Here is a 12,748-nt window from a genome sequence, read left to right as displayed (position 1 = left end):
CACACAAGCAGCCCCCCCCCCCGTTGTCAGCACCCCTTGGAAATCCCTGAGCAATGGAGGCATGCAGAGGGAGGGTGGTCTCCCCCCCCTCCCGAGCATAATAGTGGCAATGAGGGACACACAAGCAACCCCCTATTGTTGGCAACCCCCCCGTTATCGGCACCCCCCCTGTTATCAGCTCCCCCGACCCGAACCAACCAGGACTGACAGCTGAGCAATGCGGGGGCCCCCCTGTGGATGCCCGGCATGAGTAAGCAGGCGGGTGGGCGGGGCCCACTAACAAACCCCCTGGAAATCCTTGAGCACTGGAGGCATGCTGTGAGCGGCGGCCAGCCCCCTCCTCCGGCCCGGCAAGATACCTGGCATCCGATGCAGGCCCCTGTTGAATATACCGGCGTGAAAGTTGGAATGGCGGGCGGGCGCCCCCCCCTTGATTATACAGGTGTGGAAGGTGGGTGGGTGGGCCTCCCTCCCCCTTGAAGATACTGGAGTGGTGGGTGGGTGAGTGGGCGCCTCCTCATAAAACCCGGTATCAGCACCAGGAGGGGAACCGCCACAAGACTCCTGTAGCCGACCAACCCCTCTGCAATGAAAACCGGAAGTGCTGCGGCGACCCAAACAATCCGGAAATGACGTGCGACCCTGAAAAATAACCGACGCCGGCTCAGATAAAGGTGGAATGATATATACCCCTCAGACTCCTCCCACAAATACAGGCTGGCTTCGGCCAGCCTTCTAACACACACACACATTTATTAACTAGACTGACTATATCAAATACACGGCCTAAAGTAGATTAGAAATAGTACACCATGGAATGCACTGTAGAATGTAGATCTAGGCTACACTGACTGGATGCTGCGGAATATATATATATATATATATATATATATATATATATACATACACAGTATCTCACAAAAATTAGTACACCCCTCACATTTTTGTAAATATGTTATTATATGTGTATATGTATTATATGTGACAACACTGAAGAAATTACACTTTGCTACAATGTAAAGTAGTGAGTGTATCAGTGTAAATTTGCTGTCCCCTCAAAATAGCTCAACACACAGCCATTAATGTCTAAACCACTGGCAACAAAAGTGAGTACACCCCTAAGTGAAAATATCCAATTAGGGTCCAAAGTGTCAATATTTTGTGTGGCCATCATTATTTTCCAGCACTGCCTTAACCCTGTTGGGCATGGAGTTCACTAGAGCTTAACATGTTGCCACTAGAGTTCTCTTTCACTCCTCCATGACGACATCACAGAGCTGGTGGATGCTAGAGACCTTGCGCTCCTCCACCTTCCGTTTGAGGATGCCCCACAGATGCTCAATAGGGTTTATGTCTGGAGATATGCTTGGCCAGTCCATCACCTTTACCCTCAGCTTCTTTAGCAAGGCAGTGGTCATCTTGGAGGTGTGTTTGGGGTCGTTATCATGTTGGAATACTGCCCTGCGGCCCAGTCTTCAAAGGGAGAGGATCATGCTCTGCTTCAGTATGTCACAGTACATGTTGGCATTCATGGCTATCTCAAAAAAAACCTGTAGCTCCCCAGTGTCGACGGCACTCATGCAGCCCCAGACCATGACACTCCTACCACCATGCTTGACTGTAGGAAAGCCACACTTGTCTTTGTACTCCTCACCTGGTTGCAGCCACACACGCTTGACACCACCTAAGTTTATCTTGGTCTCATCAGACCACAGGACATGGTTCCAGTAATCCATGTCCTTAGTCTGCTCGTCTTCAGCAAACTGTTTGCGGGCTTTCTTGTGCATCATCTTTAGAAGAGGCTTCCTTATGGGACAACAGCCATGCAGACCAATTTGATGCAGTGTGCGGCGTATGGTCTGAGCACTGACAGCCTGACCCCCCACCCCTTCAACCTCTGCAGCAATGCTGGCAGCACTCATACGTCTATTTCCCAAAGACAAACTCTGGATATGAAGCTGAGCAGGTGCACTCAACTTCTTTGGTCAACCATGGCGAGGCCTGTTCTGAGTGGAACCCATCCTGTTAAACCGCTGTATGGTCTTGGCCACCATGCTGCAGCTGTTTCAGGGTCTTGGCAATCTTCTTATAGCCTAGGCCATCTTTATGTAGAGCAACAATTCTTTTTTTCAGATTCTAAGAGTTCTTTCCCATGAGGTGCCATGTTGAACTTCCAGTGACCAGTATGAGAGAGTGAGAGCGATAACACTAAATATAACACACATTCACACCTGAGACCTTGTAGCACTAACGAGTCACATGACACCGGGGAGGGAAAATGGCTAATTGGGCCCAATGTGGACATTTTCACTTAGGGGTGTACTCACTTTTGTTGCCAGCGGTTTAGACATTAATGGCTGTGTGTTGAGTTATTTTGAGGGGACAGCAAATTTACACTGTTATACAAGCTGTACACTCATTACTTTACATTGTAGCAAAGTGTAATTTCTTCAATGTTGTCACATGAAAAGATATAATAAAATATTTACAAAAATGTGAGGGGTGTACTCACTTTTGTGAGATACTGTGTGTGTGTGTATATATATATATAAAATATATACTAGACTGACATATATATATATATATATATATATATATATATACATACACTGCCACTAACTGAATAACCTGCCTGCTTAATCTAAATCACATTATCTCTCCGTCCACGCCAACAACACTAAACAGGGCCGCCATGTAGGCAGCCTTATATAGTGTGGGGCGTGGACTTAGTCCCCCTGAGCCGTGATTGGCCAAAGACACCCTGCCTTTGACCAATTATGGCTCTCTTAGCAGAGGGCGCTGGGATTGGCCAAAGCATGCAGGTCAGGTGCATGCTTTGGCCAATCATCATACAGCAATGCACTGTGATCTCGCAGTGCATTATGGGGCATTCCGCGGGCGCTCAAATTTCCCACGAACGGCCCATAATGTTCGTTCTTCAGCGAACAGGCGAACACCCGATGTTCAAGTCGAACTCATGTTCGACCCGAATATCAAGCACACCCCTAGTCACCAGTCATTAGAAGGGATGTGTTTTTAATGGCCAGGTCAATGAGGCCTTTCAGTTTTTTTTTTAAAGTGAGGGGACTGTACTTCCTGATCAAGTAACTACTACCGTGTTTCCCCAAAAATAAGACCTACCCTGAAAATAAGCCCTGCTGTGATTTTTGGGGAGGGCTGCAATATAAGCCCTACCCCGAAAATAAACTCTAGTTTGGAAGGGTTGTGAAATCCTAAAATGCACTGTATTGTGTGGTCTAGACCAGTGTTTCTCAACTCCAGTCCTCAAGGCGCCCCAACAGGTCATGTTTTCAGGCTTACCATTATTTTGCACAGGTGATTTAATCAGTATCACTGCCTTAGTAATTACCACAGCCATTTCATCTGAGGGAAATCCTAAAAACATGACCTGTTGGTGCGCCTTGAGGACTGGAGTTGAGAAACACTGGTCTAGACTGTGTATGTTTCTGTGATCTGTTCTTGGTGAATACCTTCGTTGCGGCGCCGCTCGGCACTCAGCTGATCCCCCGCTGCTCTCCTCCCAGCTGTCAACGGGGGATCTCGGTCCCCCCTGCCTCTGCAGTGCTTCGGAGCGGGGAAGACTGATCAGGCGGGCCATGGAAGCGCAGAGTGGCGCTCAGTTGATCCCCCACTGCTCTCCTCTCCTGCCAGCTGGGGGATCGCAGGCCCCCCTCCCTCTGCAGTGCTCGGAGCGGGGAAGACTGATCAGGCGGGCCATGGAAGTGCCGAGTGGTGCTCAGCTGCTTCCCCCGCTGCTCTCCTGCCAGCGGGTGATCTCTCCTCTCCCTCTGCAGTGCTCGGAGTGGGGAAGACTGATCAGGCGGGCCATGGAAGCGCTGAGCAGCGCTCAGCTGATCCCCAGTTGCTCTCTTCTCCTCCTCTTCTGCCAGTGGGGGATCTTGGGCCCTCCTCCCTCTGCAGTGCTTGGAGCATGGAAGACTGATCAGGGCGGGTCACGGAAGCGCTACTGTAGGAAGGTACGGTGTTTGTCATAGGTGGACTGCAGAGGCATGCACATTGTATAGTACTGTAATACAGTGCATTTTAGGATTTTACAGGCACTTTTAACTCAATTCCACTGGCCGCTGGGGATTCCTGACAGGCAGGGAGGGAGATGGGGAGAGAAGACAGCACATGACTAGCCCTACCCCGAAAATAAGCCCTATTGGGTCTTTTGATCCCTGAATTTGATATAAGATCGAAGCTTATTTTCAGGGAAACACGGTATGATTGACTGTTACCGTGGTAACATGATTGGATAGGACCACTCAGTCACTAAATACTGGTAGCGCACTCTCAGCACAAAAACTCCAACTGCCATGGACGCGTATTTGCAGCATGTGGGCGCTAAGGCCCACCCTCTTTGTTGTCGCACATGCGCGTTACGTGCTCAGTAAAAGGGTATACCCAAAAAGCACATGGTGTTGGCCCAATCACTAGCATTTTCAGGAGGCCTATAAATCATCACACGTACTAACATCATCCAATCATCGATGCTGTATGTTTTTTGTTTTTTTTTCTGGCCTCTAAAAGCTGGCATAGCGAACTGTGACAGTAAGCCGCTTTTGTTGGTTCCATGAGAACACTTATTCCCTGGGCGGTGGGGGCATCGTGTTCCACCTAGCCTGCGGCACCAAAAAACGCCACAATAGCCCCTGGGTGCGGATAACAGGTCTCATCATCTAACGGTGATGTAGTCACCATGGCACCGCCTTGGCAATGACAGGCTCCACCCCGCTTGGTAAAAGACAGGCACACACCATCTGAACGGAGAAGGACTGCAACATCAGGGCTAAACAACGCTCGGCGTACGCATAGGGAGCCCTGAGAGAACCGCTCCCTTCCAGACACCGCCTTGGAACGCGCAGGCTCCGCCCCTCCCGTTATTCTCTGCTGGGTCATCGCCTCGGGGCACGGTATTTCCGGTGGCTGGAGCCTCAGTACCGTGCACTTCGCTCGGATGATTGATTGATGCTCGGAGAGCGGAGCGCGGCTTCTTCTTCACCTCCCGATGCTGCCGGTGAGAAATGACAATATAGCCTGATAGCAATTGTGTTCGTTAAAGGTGGCTCACGACAATGGCTGGGGGAGCCTGTGATGGAGACTTCTTTTCTTCCCTTCACCCCTTCCTAGCTTATTATGTCTGCTCTTATGATGTAATGGTTAGCGGATTGGGCTGGGAAAGGGAGGTCAGAGCGGTTCCATTTATATATTTATTTTGCTCTGCCTTACCATTGGAATATAGCGGGCACTGGAATATAGTGGTGCAATCTACCTGAGTCTGGCTGCAAGAATTCAATGCTACAATATGGGAGATGTTCATTATTATCCATTATTGCATAGTCATAGATTTCATTTTTTTTTCACCCTATGAGGCCTGTGGTAGCGTTGTGTTGTGCGTTGACAGTGATTTTTTTTTTGCAAGAGCATAATTCTTGGGTTCTGTTCCTCTTTTTTTTTTTTAAGTCCTATACAGTTGACATAACGTACTGTAAAAATGTCAATCAGATTTTGGTTGCTGCTGTCACTTTCTTGCAATGGAGTACAGAATGCACTGCTGCTGCTCTTTGTAAGGGGGCAAAAAAACCTGTTAGGTCTGATTGGCTCAAATTTAAAGAAATCAGTACAGTAGACAGAATCGATGCTGGAAAAAAAAAAAAAAAAAAAAAAAAAGATTATTATTATTACACAGTAGGTTTTCCTCCTCTTGAATTACATGTTAACCTTGACCCAAAGAGTATGCCACCTGGATCATGAGCAACATTCAGATTTCATTTTATAAATCAATGAATTGGAGTACAAATGGGTAGAGGAAGCAATCAAATGACTGATTGGGAAAAAAAGCTTTGCGTTGAGGAGATTCTAGTAGAGAATACAGCTTCTTGTACTCTTGAGTGGTATCCTCATCACCCACTCTGTAAGACCATCTGTTGTTCTGCTGGGGGAGGGAAGTGAATAGCTGATAATTCTGGATAGCTGCATTCCTCCTACCAGTGAATGGGAGGGGGAGAAAACGATTGGAAACATCTCCATTGTAGGCCGCAAACGGAAAGGGAGCAGTACACCTTTCAATCTGCACCATACAATCTTTTATACCTTTACAATGTTGCACAGGCTTTGATTTTTTTTTGGATATTTGGACAGCTGGAATTGTTTATGAGAAATGAATCTTGCTCAGTTAAATGCATGATAGTGTATGGAAGGGTTGCTTGAAGATCTCTAGCTGTATAAGTCAATTGCATCGATTGTATTACACTGGGGTTTTCTAGGAGTATGGGTGTAATAACCCACCATACTAGAATAATGATTTGTGGCTAATGGCAGTTGGCATTGTAAACAATAGATGAAGAACCCCACAGTTGGATGGTACAGCCCTTGTGTGATGTCATTGATGCTTTATTGCAAATCTTATTCAACATGTTACTCAACCCATACAGCATCCAGAATAACTTCTATATAAAGTGATATTGAGTGTGTATGTAAAATATCATTTGTTTTCTTTTACTATTTTGTGTTAAAGAAGAATTCCAATTATTGATATTTTTACTTAGTTGCATTGGTGCACCTTGGACCAATGTACTATACATATGCCATAGCTGTGGGATCCCCTGAAGCTGGAAATCACTGTTGTAGACATTACTACTTCAGTGACCTCCTGTGCTGAGATGCTGCAGTGTGAACTAAGGAGGTCACCCGCTCGGCACGGGAGCCATTTATGGATCGCTTTGCATTTTTTAATGAATGCAAAGCTTTCCGTGGGCAAGGTGGAGAGGTGGGGTGGCAACATCATGGTCTTCACCTCATCCAATCAGAGAATTCTTTGCTTCTGTTGCTAAAATGCAAATCATTCTCTGAATGGTGCCTCTGCCTAGCTGCTGACCTTCTGTGCAAAAGGAGAAGTCTAGCCTGAGCTCATTGGACTGGGCTTCTCCTATGGGTCACAGGAGTGCAATGGGTTTTGCACTCCTGTGACCCGTTTTCAGCAGAGAGTGGGCTGAAGTCCACTCTCTGCTGACGTCACAGAAATCAGACCAGGCACCGCATCATCATGACAATAAAGTCTGGATCCGCCAGGTGCCTGGACTGATGCCCGTCTCAGCCTCTCGGCGAGCTGCTGAGAGCCTGAGATGGCCGCTTCCCGTCCCAGCACAGCTCAACGCTCCAGTGAGCGCGGGGGGGGGCAGAGCGGAGAGCTGCTGATTGACAGTATGTGCAGCTCTCTGCTCAGGGAGCTGTGAGAACTGAGCCATCAGCGGTGTTCGATCGCTTGGTTCTCTGTGCAGAGGCGGCGGGGGACAGACCGATGCTGCATCCAGCTTGGTAAGTATTAATCAAAAAAAACCCCCCATACTTCTCTTTTATTGGTGCAGCTAGGCAGCTGATCAGCATGGGATCCAAAAGCAAGAGGCGATCACTGGTGTAGTGGAGTCTACTACAGTGATTTCCAGTTTAGAGGGATCCTACAGGTATTGTATATGCATGGTTACACTGGTCCATGCCAGACCAGTCTAACTATGCAAAAATATCCACATCCGGATTTCTTCTTTAATGGCTCAAGTTTATTTGTAACAGATCTATAAATGATAAGAAAAGGGTAAAATTTGAGTCAGCTTTTAATGATTCTTACTTGGGAAACTTGGGAAAATTTTCTATACACTTTACAATATAAAGGAAAACAGTACAGTTACAACACAAAAAAAACAAGAGGGTTAAGAGGGCCCTGCTCATAAGAGCTTGCAATCTAATAGGGTGCGACAAGTGGTACAAATGGTAATAACTGTGGAAACGAGCTGATGGAAAAAAAAAAAAAAAAAACAGTAGTTAGTTGGAGGTGTGATGGGCTTCCCTGAAGAGATGAGTTTTCAGGGATCGCATAAAGGTGGCCAGAGTACTCCTATAGCCGGACAGATTGAGGTAGAGTGTTCCAAAGGATAGGAGAGGCTCTGGAGAAGTTCTGGAGATGAGCATGGGAGGGGGAGACAAGAGAGCTAGAAAGCAGTATGTCTCGGGAGGAGACATTCTGAATTAAATTACAATTGGAAGCCAGTGGAGGGATTGACAGAGAGGGGTAGCTGACACTGAGTAGTTAGTAAGGTAGAGGAGCCTGGCAGCAACATTTATAATAAACTGAAGGGGGATAGCCTGTGCAGAGGTAGGCCTAAGAGAAGGGAGTTGCTTTAGTCAAGGCAAAAGATAACAAGGGATTTAATGAGCAGTTTAGTGGTTTCATTAGTTAAAAAGGGGCACATTTTAGAAAAATTAAAAAGGTATCTAAAGCAGAGTTCCAGCCTGTATAAAAAAAAAAAACTGAAAAGTCAGCAGCTTCAAATACTGTAGCTCCTAACTTTTAATATAAGGACAATTATCTGTCCAGGGAGCCCACAATGTCGGCACCCCAAGCTGATCTGTCCATCAGCTTTGGGTGCAGGCGTCAGCATTACAAGTAAGGTAAACCGGCAGTGAAGCCTTCAGGTTTCACAACCGGTGTCTTACTGCGCGAGTCGCGCTGCGCTTTCTGTGTGTCCCACAAGGCAGCGGGGGGAAGGAGGAGGGCCCGATGCAATCGCGGAAGTGACACACCTCGCCGCGGCCAGCTGAAAAACTACAGAAAAGGTACTAAAAAAAATATAAAGATATGCAAAAATGAGGAGGGGCGTTGTGCTCTATTGTTTAAAACCTAGTTGGATTTCATAGTTTCTGTAAAAATACACAAATCTTCCTCAACAAACCTGGAATGGGATCGATGTTGGAAACTTGGCTACAGAGGAACATTTCTGCAAATAAGCCACCAAATAGAAAAGTATAAAGTTGTTTTCATTAAAGGGTAGTGCTATTATAATTTTTTAAACCCTTTGACAGGGTGGCTTTAGGCACATATTTGTGCTAATCACATTTAGTGAATTTCAACCAGTTTTTTATAAAAAAAAAAAAGTATAAACAAACTGATGAATGCAACCAACACTTTTAATTCTCCAGTACTTCAACAAGGACAATTCAATTATTTTAAAGTAGATGTAAACCCTAATTGGGGGTCCCTGAACTCTTCAGCTCCTCAACCCTTTCATGAAGTTTCAGATATTCATCAATCCCCAAACATTGATTGCATAAAAATGATTCCATAAAATATACTTTAAAGTGGTTGTAAAAGAAAAAAATGTAAAAAACAAAAAGAATATACTTAGAGAGTTGCACAGAGGGGTCCCGAACCTCCTCTTTTCAGGTCCCTCGCTGGCACTCCTGGCTCCTCCTCTCTGGCTAGTGCCCTTATTAGAAAGCCACTTCCCATGGGGGCACTTGTGCGGGCTCACTTCCAAGCCCTGCTGCGTGTCCATTGACACAGACAGTGAGACTTTGGCCTGCCCCCCGCTCCCTCGTCACTGACTTTGATTGACAGCGGCCAATGGCTGCCGTTGCCTCAGCAAAGCTTGTGAGACCCGTAAGTGGGTGGAGAGATGAGAGCTCACGTAAGTATAAGGGGGGGTGGGGAGGCTTAGGGGCCAGTACTGGTGCCTAATCATTTTTTACCTAAGGTAGAAAAATATGTAAGGTTTAGAACCACTTTAAATAATGTTGCTACAAATACTAACAATAATCTTGAGAAAGCTGTTAGGATTTTCTCTTGTTATCAGCAGCTGCCATTATAATACAGAATTTTTGATAAATGCACAGCGACCAGTTCTTTGGCACCACTCCTATTGCTATGGGTGTACTCCCTGGCCTGGCTCTCTAACGGGGTGAACTTTTACATATATGCCTTCTGAAAGAGGAAGACACACAATGCAGAGCAAAATTGATATACAAGGCCAGGAATCCACCCTTCAGAACTAGGGACTGGCTCGAAGCTCTAACGAGGCCAAAAAAATTACAATCAATTGTCCCAAACCAACCTTCTTCAATTATTTTTCAACAGCATTTTTTTTTTTTGATGTTTGATAACTGTGTCCTTTGCATGTGTTGCTGACTGGTGTATGACCTGTGGATCCAGCACTGCAATCCATAGCAATGCTAACTAGCCACCTCTTTATGGTGTCATGGTGCTGCTGTGGTCTTCTAGATCAGTGTCTCAACCTTTTTTCAGTCAAATCACCCTTTAAAAATTATGGACAGTCTCGAGGCACCCCATTCTAAAACGTAAAAACTACATAACTACATCTACATAATGCAGCAACATCTACACGCGTAGGACGACCAATGTTAGAGGTGATTTATTCTTCCAAAGTAAATACTCCTTTGCAAACTAGTACTAACTAGTATTCCAAGGTTTCTCTTCTTTCTCAGTTTTTCTCCATCTCTCAGCTAATGTGACCCTAATGCTGATGGAGAGGGGCAGGGGAGGGTCAAACAAGGATGCTATGCAGGCGACTGACATTCTCCTTATCAACTGATTATGCCAGTGGTCATTAGGACGCTGGCAGCTAGAAGGTTGTAATCGTGCACAAGTGTACACATCACCCAGGCAAAGATGTGGACACCCTAAAAAGAAGGATTGAACTGAATGGACTTGTGTCTTTTTTCAACCTGACTAACTATGTAAGGAAAGAGAATTTAGGTAAGTAAAAGGGACTTTGCCTTGGATTTTCTTAGGTTAGGCTTCCCTTAGGTTTTACTTAGCTCGGGGGTTAGTTGTGGTTAGGGGTGATGCCTGGAATTCAGCATTATTAGGTTAAAGCAACTACAGCTGTGGAGAAATTTGTTGGAACCTTTCCACGAAATAAGAAACACTCACAAATTTCTCAGAAAAAAGTTGAGCCAGACAAAAGTAACTGGCATCAACCCTTGTTTATTCCATAATTAAAATAAAAATCTGACTTTGCTTTTGTTAAAAATTCAACAGAACATTTTAAATAAAAAAAAAAAAAAAAAAAAAAAAAAAAAAAGAAAAACTGGATTGACAAAAATGATGAAGACCTTAAAGCGGGGTTCCACCCAAATTTTGAACAATATCTGTATGTATTCTCTTCCTTGCCTAGATGCTGACATGCCGTTTAAAAAAATTTTAATCGCCGTAATTACCTTTTAATTTTCTATTCTTCTTTGCACTTCCTGGTTCTCCTCCCATGGGAGTAGGTGTATTTCTAGCCTCTCCCAGACTCCTGGGAGCTAGTCTCAGGCTTCCCAGGATGCCACTGAGCATGTGCGGGAACGAGCGGTGAATGCTGGGAGCACAGCATTCACCACATCCACGAAATAAATGCTTGTGGGCTTCAAATGCCCACAATGAAGATGGAAACCGCCTGCAGTGAATAATATAAGTTATTCTTTCCGACGAAATCTGACACAGGCGGACATTTTACACACAATATGTGAGTATGTAATGCTGAGAAGAGAAGTTTGTGAATGAACTCAAAAAAAAAAAAAAACGATAGATAGGTGGACCCCCGCTTTAATCTAATATTGATGACAAAAATGATGAAAACCTTAATCTAATATTTAGATGCACAATGCTTAGAGGCAATCACCACAAACAAGTGACTTCTGTAGCTCTCGATATGATTTTTGCACATTCCAAAAGGTAGTTTGGTGCACTCTTGAGCAACATTTTTCAACTGTCTTAGGTTTCAGGGATTCCCTCTTCATACTGCATATTTCATCTCTTTCCATAGTCCAATGTTTTGTTCTTAGCCATTATTTCAGCTGTTTGTTTTGGGCCATTATCCATTTGGAGGCACATGACCTGTGACTTAGCGCCTTCTAACACTGAGCAATATGTTTTGCTCCAGAATTCCTTGATAGTTTTGAGATTGCATTGTGCCCAGCACAGATTCATGACACCCTGTGCCAGATACAGCTAAGCAGCAGAACATAACCAAACCTCTTCATTTCTTTATCTGTAAACATAGAGCTGATGTTACTTGCCAGTTTTGTCTCATTTAGGGCTCCATTCACACCACGATTCTGCCCGTAATTCAAAATCACAGCAAAGCGCTGGATGCGTTTGCAATGCCATTACTTAAATCGCTATGCACTTGTGGAAAATCGCAACGCATGACATTGTTCCCCAAAAGAAGGAGGCTTCTTTTGGGCAACAGTTCAATTTCTGGGTGGAACTCCGCTTTAATCAAAGAGCAAAAAGGTCTGATTTGTAGTTGGCTTACAAGAAAATGTTATAACATCTGAACAGGTCAAGATCAGCGCAAGTAGGTAAGGATTGTAATTCTAAACAAAGCCAATGTCTTTTATACAACTGTAGGAGCCAAAAAGTTTGGTTGTGCTTGCATCAAGTATTGAGGTAAACTTAGAGGTCTAGGTATAAAAAGTTTGCTGAACGAATGTGACAAGCAACAACATACCTTCAACAAAACTTTCTTTATGGGACAGCAGGCCACACCTTGCCCCTAACCTTAGTTCCCCAGGTACCACCATAAAAACTTATTAATAGGAAAAAAAAACACACATACATCATATATGGCAAAAAATGGCCGCGGTAATTTTATTGGTTACAAAAAATTCATATAAATAAACATAATAATTCCAAATTAAATTAAATATTTAACAGCAAAACCTTTGCCCAGTTTTCAGAACACGGGCTACTCAACCTTTATTTACAAAGAAATACGTCCCCCCCCGGAATCCGGGGTGACCCAACCACATAAAATACACCGCGACGGGGAGGGAGGGAGGGAGTTTCTTCTCTTCCAGGTCCAGCTGCTGCAAGAGGAAGTACAGACCCTCAGCAGCCCCTTTTATCACTTCTCCCAGGAATACCAGAACCTTCCCTGGGATCTGA

At 44.9% G+C, this 12,748-nt stretch overlaps 1 protein-coding gene across 17 annotated transcripts in view; it reads left to right on the top strand.

The window, feature by feature from the left end:
• Positions 1 to 4,724: 4,724 nt before the first annotated feature.
• PTPRS (protein tyrosine phosphatase receptor type S) overlaps positions 4,725 to 12,748 on the top strand; it is a 744,226-nt gene continuing 736,202 nt past the window's right edge. For 4 of the 17 annotated variants that reach the window (XM_073594517.1, XM_073594500.1, XM_073594508.1 and 1 more), the window contains exon 1: positions 4,727 to 5,041. The gene's annotated coding sequence lies outside the window, so the exon portion shown is untranslated. Of the gene's footprint in view, positions 5,042 to 12,748 lie in introns of all 17 variants that reach the window. The other 13 variants (XM_073594561.1, XM_073594552.1, XM_073594489.1 and 10 more) reach the window with 7 other exon arrangements.

This window comes from Aquarana catesbeiana, linkage group LG01 (genome assembly GCF_042186555.1).
Source record: "Aquarana catesbeiana isolate 2022-GZ linkage group LG01, ASM4218655v1, whole genome shotgun sequence".
Classification (NCBI taxonomy): Eukaryota; Metazoa; Chordata; class Amphibia; order Anura; family Ranidae; genus Aquarana; species Aquarana catesbeiana.
This window is presented reverse-complemented; position numbering and strand designations above follow the sequence as displayed.